A 12,499-nucleotide genomic window follows, 5' to 3' on the forward strand; every position below is an offset into this window, starting at 1 on the left:
TCCCGGTGGTGCCGCACCCGGGCTCGCCCCGGCAGACGCGTTTTTTTTTTCTTTCGCCCCGGCTGACGCGGTTTTTTCGATGCCTCACCGTCCGAGTTGACGCGGTTGGAACATTGCGTTTTTTCCTTGTTTTCCCAGTTTTTACGCTCTCACTCGCCGATCCTCACGTTCTCCGCACAGTGTTTGTATCCTGTTGTGTGAGACCCGAACATAAGCCGCAGTTTAGGCTCTGCGTTTTTCCGTCTTTCTTTTTTTTTCCGCCGCGGCTGAAGTGGATTTTTCGGTGCCTCGAAGCCCCGGTAGTCGCGGTTTTTCCGTTTCCGCACGGCCCCGGCTGACGCTGCTCGGTCACAGTCGCCTTTTGTGGTGATTGCAGACTTCTTGAGCGCGGGTGTTTTTTTGTTGTTGTTGTTGTTGTTTTATTACGCATTTGCTCCAGCAGACGCTGTTTAGACTTTTTGTTTCCTCTTCTATCCTGCGACGAGGTGACGAGGTTTATTCGGTGCCCCGCCGCCCCGGCTGAAGTGATTTTTCCTGTCTCGTGCCGCCCCGGCTGACGCGGTTGGGACTTCGCGTTTGTTTGGCCGCCACGGGTTTTGGCGCACTCGCTCGGTTGCTTGTTGTTGCCACTTGTTGCGAACCCAGGTTTCTTGAGCGAGCGCGGGCGTTTTTTCTTCCTTTCTTTCTTTGTTCTATGTGTTAGCGAATCGGCCTTTATTATCACACGAGGACTCACAACCAACAATTTTCAGTTTGAAGTGTAAAAAATCTGCAGGTGTTGACGTAACTGACTTGCCCCGTACCCTTGAGTACATCCATGAAGTTCTCGTAGTACTACTAAATCGCATTATTCCAAGTGGAGAAATTCCCATTAACTTGCAAACCTCTACACGAAAATCGGTGCGCGTGATAAAGTTGAAAATTATCGTCCGATATCAAATCTGCCTTCTATAGCACAAATTCTAGAAAAAAAAACACTTGTTTGCCGTTCTCTGCGCCGTGACTGGCAGCACTCCGGCGAAGCGAAATGGGGCCGATTCGAGCACGATATCGGCGTCTTTCGACGTGCTCGCCGGCGACCGTCGCACGAGTACGGCAAAGCGCGTCGGCCGGGGCGCCGTTTGCGAAGCCGACGCAAAAGTGGGAACCGCCGCTCGGATGATCGCCGCTTTCGGCAGAGTGAGTGTTGGCACTCCGGGGAAGCGAAACAGCGTGAATGCGCCCACGAAATCGGCTTATTTCGAAGTGCCCGCCGGCGACCGTCGCACGAGTACGGTAAACCGCGTCAGCCGGGGCGTAGTTCGGGACGCCAACGAAAAAGTGGGAAGCGCCACTCGGATCTTCGCCGTTTTTGCAGGAGTGAGTGGCGGCCCTCCTGCGAGACCAAGAAGCATCGATTCGTGCACGAATTCGGCGCCTTTCGACGTGATCGCCGGCGACCGTCGCTCGAGTAGGGCAAACCGCGTCTGCCGGGGCGGGCTTCGGGACGCCGATGCGAAAGTGGGAAACGCTGCTCGGATGTTCGCCGTTTTTGGCCGAGTGAGTGCTGGCACTCCATCGAAGCCAAACGGTGCCGATTACGGCACGATATCGGCGTCTTTCGACGTGCCCGCCGGCGACCGTCGCACGAGTAGGGTAAACCGCGTCAGCCCGCGCGGAGTTCGGGACGCCGATGCGAAAGTGGAGAACGCCGCTCGGATCTTCGCCCTTTTTGGAGGAGTGAGTGGCGGCACTCCGGAGAAGCGAAGGAGCGCCAATTCGCGCACGATATCGGCGTCTTTCGACGCGCTCGCCGGCGACCGTCGCACGAGTACGGCAAAGCGCGTCTGCCGGGGCGAGGTTTGCGACGCCGACGAAAAAGTGGGAAGCGCCGCTCGGATCTTCGCCGCTTTTGCAGGAATGAGTGGCGGCACTCCGGTGAAGCCAAGGAGCGCCAATTAGCGCACGATATCGGCGTCTTTCGACGCGCTCGCCGGCGACCGTCGCACGAGTAGGGCAAACCGCGTCTGCCGGGGCGAGGTTTACGACGCCAACGCAAAAGTGGGAACCGCCGCTCGGATGTTGGCCGTTTTTGGCAGAGTGAGTGCTGGCACTCCGGCGACGCGAAAGAGCGCGAATGCGCCCACGAAAGTGGCGTATTTGGACGTGCTTGACGGCGACCGCCGCAGGAGTACGAAAAACCACGTCAGCCGGGGCGAGCGACCCACGGCGGTCTGGGTGCTTATCGCTGCTATTATAGGGGCACCCCGGCAGACGCAGAAAAAAAAAATTTTTCGACCTTCTTTTTTGCTGGTCGAGCTCGGGTAACCAGGGTCGCAATGGGAGCCGCGCACGAAAGCGGCGTCGCGAGACGCGTTCGCGGTCACTAGTCGCACGAGCTCGGCAACCGCGTCAGCCGGCGCGGGATGCCGACGGCTAAGTGGGTACCGCTGCTCGGATGTTCGCCGTTTTTGGCCGAGTGAGTGCTGGCACTCCGGTGAAGCCAAGGAGCGCCAATTCGTGCACGATATCGGCGTCTTTCGACGTTCCCGCCAGCCACCGCCGCACGAGTACGGCAAACCGCGTCTGCCGGGGCGGGGTTTGCGACGCGTACGCAATGGTGGGAACCGTCGCTCGGATTTTCGTCGTCTTTGGCCGAGCGAGTGCTGGCACTCCGGCGAAGCCACACGGGGCCGATTCCGGCACGATATCGGCGTCTTTCTAGGTGCTCGCCGGCGACCGTCGCACGAGTACGGCAAAGTGCGTCTGCCGGGGCGGGGTTTTCGACGCGTACGCAATAGTGAGAACCGTCGCTCGGATGTTCGTCGTCTTTGGCCGAGCGAGTGCTGGCACTCCGGCGAAGCCGAACGGAGCCGATTCGGGCACGATATCGGCGTCTTTCGACGTGCCCGCCGGCCACCGTCGCACGAGTACGGCAAACCTCGTCTGTCGGGGCGGGGTTTGCGACGCCGACGCAAAAGTGGGAACCGCCGCTCGGATGTTCGCCGTTTTTGGCAGAGTGAGTGCTGGCACTCCGGCGAAGCGAAAGAGCGTGAATGCGCCCACGAAAGTAGCGTATTTGGACGTGCTTGACGGCGACCGCCGCAGGAGTACGAAAAACCACGTCAGCTGGGGCGAGCGACCCACGGCGGTCTGGGTGCTTATCGCTGCTATTATAGGGGCACCCCGGCAGACGCAGAAAGAAAAAAAATGGGGACATGGCGTGCGTCACCGTGCGGCTTCGCAGCGTTGCCGAAGTCGCCGAGCCCTTCGACTGAGCCGAACGGCGGACAGGGAACGTTGGTCGGCCGTTCTAACCTGTCGGTGCCACGCCGAGACGTCGTTAAGGAAAACCGCGTCGTGGGCCCCTACGACGCCGTCGAGTCGTTGTACGTTTGGTGTCCAGCGTGTCTGCGGCGAGTAGCGGACACGTCGTTCACGACTTCGGTCTTTCGCAGTCGACGCGAACTTGCGGAGAGTCGTGGTGCCTCACGTTTTCGGCAGAAACCGCGGCGGAATTTTCCCGTGCTTGCGCGCACGACCTCGGTGCTGTGCCGCCAGCGTAGTGTTGCACAAACTCGTGGCCTACCCAAGGTGCGGTACGTTTGCGGCCGTATCCTCGGTGGGAATTTCGTGAGTAGGGTCGCAAATTCTACGACCTCGGCGGGTGTGAGAGCGACGTAGACTTGTGGCACGCTCAACGTGCCACACGTTTCGGGGCACACCCGCGGTGAAATTTTCTCGAGTACGCTCGTATTAGTGCCCAAGGAGGTCTGGGTACTTATCGCTGCTATTATGTGGGGGTTCTCGTGAGCGGCGTACGCGAAAGCGACCGGGTGTCTGATATGCGGCGGGCTTCGGCCTCGTCAAGCGTGTCCTCGGGTCTGCTCCAGGGGAATCCACGGCAGTCGTCTGCAGCCTCATCCGCTTGATGCGTTAGGGGCTGGTTGTCGGACGGTGCCGTTTTACCACGATATCGAGGTGTGTTCCGTGTCGTCCTCGGGCGATTCAGATGCGAAAGCGCCGAAGACGCGGGCGTGACCCGTCGTCTGGCGGCTTTGCAGTCTCGGCTCCGTTGCTAGTTCCGGCCGGTCCACCGACAGTGCAGCGGGCTTGGGCAACCCGCACGGCGCGACCGAGTCGATGCAACGAAAAAAGCGAGCATGAACGTGCTTCTTGCCGCACGGCTCCCACTCGTCCTTCGGGAAGGTTGTGCCGTAGCGAGCTCGAACGCCGTCATCTCGGAGTGCGAAATAAGCGTGTTGGGGCGCCTGAAGGTGGCCTCCGCCGCACACAGACTGCATCCGGCCCGCCGAAGGCGAGGACGGACGCGCAGTCGAACGATTACCTGGTTGATCCTGCCAGTAATCATATGCTTGTCTCAAAGATTAAGCCATGCATGTCTAAGTACATGCCGAGATAAGGCGAAACCGCGAATGGCTCATTAAATCAGTTATGGTTCCTTAGATCGGTTCTTCCTACTTGGATAACTGTGGCAATTCTAGAGCTAATACATGCAGTGAGCCTGGAGCCCTTTGGGTAACGGGTGCTTTTATTAGACCAAGATCGATCGGGTTTCGGCCCGTATTGTGTGGTGATTCTGGATAACTTTGTGCTGATCGCATGGCCACGAGCCGGCGACGTTTCTTTCAAGTGTCTGCCTTATCAACTTTCGATGGTAGGTTACTTGCTTACCATGGTTGTTACGGGTAACGGAGAATCAGGGTTCGATTCCGGAGAGGGAGCCTGAGAAACGGCTACCACATCCAAGGAAAGCAGCAGGCGCGCAAATTACCCACTCCCGGCACGGGGAGGTAGTGACGAAAAATAACAATACGGGACTATTTTGAGGCCCCGTAATTGAAATGAGTACACTCGAAATCCTTTAACGAGGATCAATTGGAGGGCAAGTCTGGTGCCAGCAGCCGCAGTAATTCCAGCTCCAATAGCGTATACTAAAGCTGCTGCGGTTAAAAAGCTCGTAGTTGGATCTCAGTTCCAGACGAGTAGTGCATCTACCCGATGCGACGGCTCGGACTGAACATCATGCCGGTTCTTTCTTGGTGCACTTCATTGTGTGCCTCGAGATGGCCGGTGCTTTAACTTTGAAAAAATTAGAGTGCTCAACGCAGGCGAGTCGCCTGAATAAACTTGCATGGAATAATAGAACAAGACCTCGTTTCTGTTCTGTTGGTTTTTGGAATACGAGGTAATGATTAAGAGGGACGGACGGGGGCATTCGTATTGCGGCGCTAGAGGTGAAATTCTTGGACCGTCGCAAGGCGAACTACTGCGAAAGCATTTGCCAAGAATGTTTTGATTGATCAAGAACGAAAGTCAGAGGTTCGAAGGCGATCAGATACCGCCCTAGTTCTGACCATAAACGATGCCAACCAGCGATCCGCCTGAGTTACTCAAATGACTCGGCGGGCAGCTTCCGGGAAACCAAAGTATTTGGGTTCCGGGGGAAGTATGGTTGCAAAGCTGAAACTTAAAGGAATTGACGGAAGGGCACCACCAGGAGTGGAGCCTGCGGCTTAATTTGACTCAACACGGGAAAACTTACCCGGCCCGGACACTGGGAGGATTGACAGATTGAGAGCTCTTTCTTGATTCGGTGGATGGTGGTGCATGGCCGTTCTTAGTTGGTGGAGCGATTTGTCTGGTTAATTCAGATAACGAACGAGACTGTAGCCTATTAAATAGGTGCGGGGTTCCCAGCACCTTACAACCTTCTTAGAGGGACAAGCGGCTCCTAGCCGCACGAAACAGAGCAATAACAGGTCTGTGATGCCCTTAGATGTCCGGGGCCGCACGCGCGCTACACTGAAGGAAGCAGCGTGTCTTTATCCCTGTCTGAAAAGACTGGGTAACCCGTGGAACTTCTTTCGTGATTGGGATAGGGGCTTGCAATTGTTCCCCTTGAACGAGGAATTCCCCGTAAGCGCGAGTCATAAGCTCGCGTTGATTACGTCCCTGCCCTTTGTACACACCGCCCGTCGCTACTACCGATTGAATGATTTAGTGAGGTCTTCGGACCGATGTCCGGCGCGGCCTTTCGGTTGCGCCGGTCTGTTGGAAAGATGACCAAACTTGATCATTTAGAGGAAGTAAAAGTCGTAACAAGGTTTCCGTAGGTGAACCTGCGGAAGGATCATTAACGGATCGTGAAGAGTGAGCGCCTCAGCTGCGTCTGCGCCCGACACTTTCTGCTGCTGACCCCGTTTGGACGCGGGGTCAGCTTTTCCCCACGGGGCTGCCTGAATGTGGAGCGGCACCCCGTGACAAATTGTTGCGCCCAGCGGACGCCAACACCGCGACCTTGGACGGTCGGCCAGTTGGCGGACGCGGGTACAAACGGCGCAACGCACTCATAGGTCGGCTTTCGACCCGCCACTGCACCGTGGCTCGAAGCGCTCGAAATGCGCGACCCGACCGTTGCGGGACTGCCTAGTACTGTAAACAGGAGCGGCGGAGCGCGAACGGCGAGTCGTGGTTACGTCGGTAGAAGGCGAGGCTGCGCGTTCCCGAAACGCCAGCCGAGTGCCCTCCCGACCGTTCGAGCGTGCAAGAACGAGACCCGACAATCGCGCGGCGACTGCCAAGTACGAGAGGAATGGCACAAGCGTCGGCGGTCGGTCAAGGAATTGGCGATGTGACGGGTCCGCTGTGCACCAGTGCATACCGTCCCGCCGTCCACGGCAAGCGCGTCCTCGGGTGACGGAGGCTGCCGGTCGGTTCTTGCAGGCGAGGGATCTCGCTGGCGCCGGTTCGCGTTGACGCGCGGCCGGTCATGGCACGGCGATGAGACGGCCGAGGTGCGCAGTACTCGATGGAGGAACCGCACGCTCCGATGACCGTCCCGCCCTCCGCGGCGTATGCGTACCGACCGTAATGGTTGCAGCAGCGCCGGCCGGCTTTTGAATTCGCCACACGAAACACGGTGCGAGATCGCGGTTAGGGGAGCGTCGACGCTGCCAGGCGTTTTGCTTGCTGCCGAGGGAAAGGCGGCACGGCCACGTCGCGCTCGTCGTGATTAGCGGGTCTGCGCGCTTTGGGAAGGTGCCGCAACGACTTGCCGAAAGAGGAAGCACGGAAGAACGAGGGACTTGGACGTCCCGACAGTTGAACGCACTTGCGGCCAGGCCCTTGCTGGCTTCGTTCTTCCGCCTCGAGTAGGCTCGTACGCGGCTCCGGCGCCGAAAGTGGTCCTTGGCACCGACTTCGGTGGACGTGGGAAGTGCCGCGCAAGTACGGCGCGCCTGGCTCCACCTGTTGGCTAAAGTAGGCAGCCGGATCGGCATTTTGGTGTGCGGTGGCAAACCGTGGATGCGAAAAAAGCTTGTGCGATTTCGTGGAACAAAAAGCGGGGGTCCCCCTTTTTATGCGGAGGAGACCGACCCGCCCGCCGTGGTGAACCGCGACGCCACGGTAAAAACGGGAGAGGCTTGTCGATGGGACCGTGCATCCCGCGCTCCACGGAGGCCGGGAGGCGGCCGCCCGAGGAAATGTGTAGCCGTCGAGGCCCGCATCTGCGTGCACTCTTATCCAAATGGGTGTACCGCAGGCATTTTCTGGTTAGGCGGGCCAATGAGAGCGAGCACACAACGATACCTACGGGTCCGGTTTGGAGGACCGGCTTCGACGCCTCCCGAGTATTCATAAGGGGTGGACCACGAAAGCACTCGCAATTAGCGGAAGCGAAACGCCGTCCGAAACACACCGTTTGCTCGATTTGCGGCAGCCGAAAAAGGCGCGGCAGAGTTTTGGAGTCCAAGCGTGCGCTGAAAAGCGCCCTTCTTGGCCACTGTTTGGCCGAGTGCCAGAAACGTTTGGTTTTGACTGTACGGAATTGAACAAACACTTTTTCACGACTCTAAGCGGTGGATCACTCGGTTCTCGGGTCGATGAAGAACGCAGCCAGCTGCGAGACTTGGTGTGAATTGCAAGACACACTGAGCACTGATTCTTTGAACGCACATTGCGGCCTTGGGTCTTCCCTTGGCTTCGTCTGTCTGAGGGTCGGATCACATATCAAGAGAGCCTTCGGCGCACAAGGGAACGTGAGCCGTCGACTCGTTTTGACCGCGTCGGCAACACGGACAGCACGCTGAACACCTCACAGCGAGCGCCAACAGCGGCCACTCAAGGGCGAGACGGTGGCGACCGTCGTGCCAGAGCCCAACCGAAACAGGGGCGACCGACTGCATTGAGGATGTGGCACCTCGTTGAGACCGCCGCAGGACTTCGAGTCGGAAGGAAGCCTGCAGGGAAAGTGCGGTCGAGGTTGCGTACTCCTCTCTGCGACCGGGCGCGCAAGAGCTGCGAGAGCCACGGACGCGCAACTTTAACGCACGGTAAACACGAGGAGCGAAAGCCGGCCAGCAAAGCTTCTCCAGCCGTGCGCAAAGTGCGCGAGATCGCAGCCTTGCGTTGCGCTTGTTGCCCTCGAAGTAAGCAGGGTGTCCCGTAGACCGGGCGCTCGAACACGCTGCGGGGCCGTGCCTCCTCCAGGCTTTGCCGCGCGAACAGGGAACGTTCGCGCGCAAAGCGCAGGGAGGTGAGGAGGCTGCGCCCGACGTTTGCGGTTCGCTGCGTACGCGGTTGATGCGGAGAGCACGGCGCGACGACTTGCCGCGAAGCGGAAAAAGTCTCCCGCACGAGTTGGCGAAACGTTGGCGAAGCTTAAGGCGTTCTCGTCGTAGTCCGCCGTCGGTCTAAGTGCTTCGCAGTTCCCGTCCCGTTCAAAAAACTGGGCCACTCCAGTTGGGGCGGGGGCGACGCTACACGAGACGATGCCTCTCGCCAGGCCGCGTGGCTGCCCTTGTGGCGGCGGTGGCGACTGGCCTCGGTGGTGTTTGGGCTTTCGACACGGTCGTTTATCACGCAACTGCTCGGACGACGCACGCGCGCAGCGGAATGCCGCTTGCCAGCCTTGTGAAGATGTGACCCTGTACAGGGTTGCGGGCGCACTTGGTAGAGCGTCGTACTCGGTTCGCGATGGGTTTACGAACGTGTCCCGTCACTTCCACGTCACACCGGTTGTGCGCCGCACGCGTGCAGCGGGGAAGCCGATTTCCACCCTTGTGAAGAAGTGGCCCTGTACGGGGTTGCGGGCGCACTTGGTAGGGCGAGCGCACGCGGTCGTGCAGGAAGTTGATGGAAGCGAATGTATCCGCTGTCGACCTCAGATCAGGCGAGACAACCCGCTGAATTTAAGCATATCACTAAGCGGAGGAAAAAAACCAACAGGGATTCCCCGAGTAGCTGCGAGCGAAACGGGACCGAGCCCAGCACCGAATCCCCCATCCTTGCAGGCGGTCGGGAAATGTGGTGTATGGGAGGCGACGTTCTCGGGTGTTTGCGACGGTGCAAGTCCCCCTGACAGGAGCTTGTCCCAGAGTGGGTGCCAGGCCCGTCTCCGCCGTTGCGCGCCCGGGATGGAGCCTCCCGTGAGTCGGGTTGCTTGAGAGTGCAGCCCTAAGTGGGTGGTAAACTCCATCTAAGGCTAAATACGACCGAGAGACCGATAGTTCACAAGTACCGTGAGGGAAACTTGAAAAGAACTTTGAAGAGAGAGTTCAAGAGTACGTGAAACCGCTTAGAGTAAAACGGGTGGGCCCTCGAAGCTCGAAAGCGGTGGGATTCAGTCTCCGGACGATCGCGGAGCCGGCGGCGTCAGGTAAACGGTCCCCTTCGGGGGACTGTTCCGGCTGCTGGCACGCAGACGCGGTCTCCGGGGTGCGCACTTCCCACCGCCGGTAGGACGCCGCGACAGACGCGGGTCAAAGGGAACAAGCACGACTTTGAGTCCGGCAGTGGAGGTGACCTGCCCGTCTCTTCGGAGACGGCACGCGGGAGTTATACCACGCCGTGCACGAAAAGTTCGTCACCCCGTCCAGGCCCCATGGGCTTCTCCCGGTTGTCCGGAGGCCCGAACGATGACGCCCTCCGGAAACGGAGCGGAGAACTTGCTGGGCAAGCTTGTCGTCTCCTGCTGTCCGGGTTGGTCCCGCGGCGGCGGGTTGGCCGGCGAGAAGCCTCTGCGAGCGGGGCTATTCTCCCGCGGAGGCGCTATCGTGGTTTGCGGCGAGTAGGTCGGTAACCCACCCGACCCGTCTTGAAACACGCACCAAGGAGTCTAACATGTGCGCGAGTCAATGGGTCTCCCGAAACCCAATGGCGCAATGAAACGTGAAGGCCCCTAGCGGGCTGCGTTGCGATCCCGGACCGCACAGGGGTCCGATAAAGGGCGCAGCAACGGCCCGTCCCAGGCGCTCACACGTCGCCGGGGCGGAGCGAGAGCGCACACGTTGGCACCCGAAAGATGGTGAACTATGCCCGGGCAGGACAAGGCCAGAGGAAACTCTGGTGGAGGTCCGAAGCGATTCTGACGTGCAAATCGATCGTCCGATCCGGGTATAGGGGCGAAAGACCAATCGAACCATCTAGTAGCTGGTTCCCTCCGAAGTTTCCCTCAGGATAGCTGGCGCTCGATGGGAGAGCAGTCACACCTGGTAAAGCGAATGATTAGAGGCATTGGGGTCGAAACGTCCTCAACCTATTCTCAAACTTTCAATGGGTGTACGGGAGGCCTTCTGGGTTGAGGCCTCCCGCTGCGATGAGAGTGCCAAGTGGGCCACTTTTGGTAAGCAGAACTGGCGCTGCGGGATGAACCAAACGCCGGGGTAAGGCGCCCGAGTCGGGACGCTCATGAGAACCCATGAAGGGTGTTGGTTGCTTAAGACAGCAGGACGGTGGCCATGGAAGTCGGAATCCGCTAAGGAGTGTGTAACAACTCACCTGCCGAAGCAACTAGCCCCGAAAATGGATGGCGCTCTAGCGTCGCGCCTATCCCCGGCAGTCGCTGGCAGAAAAGCACGAAATGTGGGAGTGCTAAGCCGCGACGAGTAGGAGGGCCGCAGCGGTGTGCGTTGAAGGTGTCGGGTGTGAGCCCGCCTGGAGCCGCCGCTGGTGCAGATCTTGGTGGTAGTAGCAAATACTCAAGTGAGAACCTTGAGGACTGAAGTGGAGAAGGGTTCCATGTGAACAGCAGTTGAACATGGGTCAGTCGGTCCATAGGGAAAGGAGAAATCCTTTCAGAAGCGGGCGCGTTTGTGCAGCTCAGTCTGTGATACGGAGACGCCCCGCTGCAACCAAAAGGGAATCGGGTTAACAGTCCCGAACCCGGCTACGGAGATCGGCTCTTCGGAGCCCAGTGCGGCAACGCAAACCAGCTCGGAGACGCCGATGGGAGCCCCGGGAAGAGTTTTCTTTTCTCTGTAAGGAGATCGAGTCCCTGGAATGGGTTCACCCCGAGATAGGGACGGTGGCTCCGTAGAGCAGTGCGGCTCTTGCGCTGTCCGGTGCGCTCCTGTCGGCCCTTGAAAATCCGAGTGAGGGAGTGTGATTTTCGTGCCGGACCGTACCCACATCCGCAGCAGGTCTCCAAGGTGAACAGCCTCTAGTAGATAGACCAATGTAGGTAAGGGAAGTCGGCAAAACGGATCCGTAACCTTGGGAAAAGGATTGGCTCTGAGGGCTGAGCTGGTCGGGCTGTGGTCCAGAAGCAGGAACGGCACTGCACCGGGACTGGGCGAGGCTCGCCGCCGTAAAAAGCGGTGCGGCCGAGCCCGGACCAGCGTCGCGACCTTCCTGTGGAAAGCCACAGCTGTGCATTTTCCGTGGGCTTCGCGCCTGAGGTTCTTGCTTCGGCCGGCAGAAAACAGCCAACTCAGAACTGGCACGGACCGGGGGAATCCGACTGTCTAATTAAAACAAAGCATTGCGAGGGCCGTTGATCGGTGCTTACGCAATGTGATTTCTGCCCAGTTCTCTGAATGTCAAAGTGAAGAAATTCAAAAAAGCGCGGGTAAACGGCGGGAGTAACTGTGACTCTCTTGTGACTCTCTTGAGATCTTGGCTTTATAGCCAATGACTTTAAAATAATTACTATCCGTTGTCTTCAGGGAGGCTGGCGTTGCTTCGCTACGCACCAGCGTATGACCACTGCTGTATGCGGGCGAAGACGGGGGAGAGTATCGGCATGCAATGCAGGAGAATAACGGTCCTACTGCCATTACAGTAGTAAGCTCTTGGCACGGGGACTTTTCTGCGTTCCGTAGGAGAGGATGTTTCCGGATACGGAACACGCCCTTGGACGTACTGCGGCCAGAGAACCCCGTTGTCAAGATTAAAAAAAAAATAGCCAAATGCCTCGTCATCTAATTAGTGACGCGCATGAATGGATTAACGAGATTCCCACTGAACCCTCCAGAAACGTGCAAAACAAAGCAGACACAGAAAGGTCTCGGACCCTTGACACTCAAAGGCAGCAAGAAGAAAAAACAGAGACAGTCAGACAACCTCCAGTAAATCAGACGCTGCAAGAGCAAAAAAAGCCTCCCTTATCAGAACAAATAAATGAAAGTGAAACAGCATTGTATCAGGCACTCCTGGTTGCACAGCAACAGGGTGCAGGTACAACCAGGTGCGAACAGCTAATGAAAGCATTCCAGGC

The 12,499-nt window shown here is 58.4% G+C and overlaps 2 non-coding genes and 1 pseudogene across 2 annotated transcripts; all 3 read left to right on the plus strand.

The window, feature by feature from the left end:
- Nucleotides 1-4,324: 4,324 nt before the first annotated feature.
- Nucleotides 4,325-6,139, plus strand: LOC142768013 (small subunit ribosomal RNA). The gene has a single exon (XR_012885219.1). It is a non-coding gene; the product is annotated as a small subunit ribosomal RNA (ribosomal RNA).
- A 1,712-nt stretch (nt 6,140-7,851) lies between these two features.
- On the plus strand, nt 7,852-8,004 carry LOC142767949 (5.8S ribosomal RNA). Its single transcript, XR_012885163.1, has one exon. It is a non-coding gene; the product is annotated as a 5.8S ribosomal RNA (ribosomal RNA).
- A 1,157-nt stretch (nt 8,005-9,161) lies between these two features.
- On the plus strand, nt 9,162-12,299 carry LOC142768058 (large subunit ribosomal RNA; annotated as a pseudogene).
- Nucleotides 12,300-12,499: the final 200 nt, after the last annotated feature.

The sequence above is a fragment of the Rhipicephalus microplus genome, chromosome 7 (genome assembly GCF_043290135.1).
Source record: "Rhipicephalus microplus isolate Deutch F79 chromosome 7, USDA_Rmic, whole genome shotgun sequence".
Taxonomy (NCBI): Eukaryota; Metazoa; Arthropoda; class Arachnida; order Ixodida; family Ixodidae; genus Rhipicephalus; species Rhipicephalus microplus.